The sequence below is a fragment of the Schistocerca cancellata genome, chromosome 2 (assembly GCF_023864275.1).
Source record: "Schistocerca cancellata isolate TAMUIC-IGC-003103 chromosome 2, iqSchCanc2.1, whole genome shotgun sequence".
NCBI lineage: Eukaryota > Metazoa > Arthropoda > Insecta > Orthoptera > Acrididae > Schistocerca > Schistocerca cancellata.
The window spans coordinates 168,213,408-168,214,361 of NC_064627.1; the positions used below are offsets into that span (position 1 = coordinate 168,213,408).

Consider the following 954-nt stretch of genomic DNA (forward strand, 5'->3'; position numbering starts at 1 on the left):
TGGGGCACTGTCGTTGAGCAGACACTCATGTTCGGACAGCTCCTCGCGACGCTTCGTCCATCCAAGAAAAATGTCAGAAGAATATGAGGGATGAGGCAGAATCTGACAGCCCAAAGAAATAACATTTATGATTGGGGCACTGTCGTTGAGCTGACACTCATGTTCGGACAGCTCCTCGCGACGCTTCGTCCATGCAAGAAAAATGTCAGAAGAATATGAGGGATGAGGCAGAATCTGACAGTCCAAAGAAACAATATGTATGATTGGGGCACTGTCGTTCAGCAGACACTCTCGTTCGGACAGCTCCTCGCGACGCTTCGTCCATCCAAGAAAAATGTCAGAAGAATATGAGGGATGAGGCAGAATCTGACAGCCCAAAGAAACAACATGTATGATTGGGGCACTGCCGTTGAGCAGACACTCTCGTTCGGACAGCTCCTCGCGACGCTTCGTCTCGATATCCTGCCGCTGGGCAGACACTCTCGTTCGGACAGCTCCTCGCGACGCTTCGTCCATCCAAGAAAAATGTCAGAAGAATATGAGGGATGAGGCAGAATCTGTCGCGTGTGCATTCGCGGACGAGAGAAAGGCTGAGGCAAATCGAGTGAACATGGATGGACTCCTCGGGTCCGTCGTTTCCGTAGTGTAGCGGTTATCACGTCTGCTTCACACGCAAAAGGTCCCCGGTTCGATCCCGGGCGGGAACAGTATTTTCCTGCCTATGTCGTATTGTACTCCAGTGAGCCACGTCGTGTGTGGATCTGCTGCATGTCCCTTCGTTTTGCAAGTACCACATTTATTGAATTTTTTAGTCACGATGGCAACATCACTACAAGTTGTCTGTGAAGTAAGGTGCACACAAGCAGTATCCGTGTCGTACCCCCGTCAGAAGATATCGATAGCGCGCTCCTGTACAAGCACAGTAATGTGCCATTCAGAGGCGAAACTGACTAA

General features: G+C 50.4%; 1 non-coding gene across 1 annotated transcript; it reads left to right on the forward strand.

The window, feature by feature from the left end:
• The first annotated feature begins 634 nt into the window (after window positions 1–634).
• Window positions 635–707, forward strand: Trnav-cac (transfer RNA valine (anticodon CAC)). Its single transcript has one exon. It is a non-coding gene; the product is annotated as a tRNA-Val (tRNA).
• The last annotated feature ends 247 nt before the right edge of the window (window positions 708–954 follow it).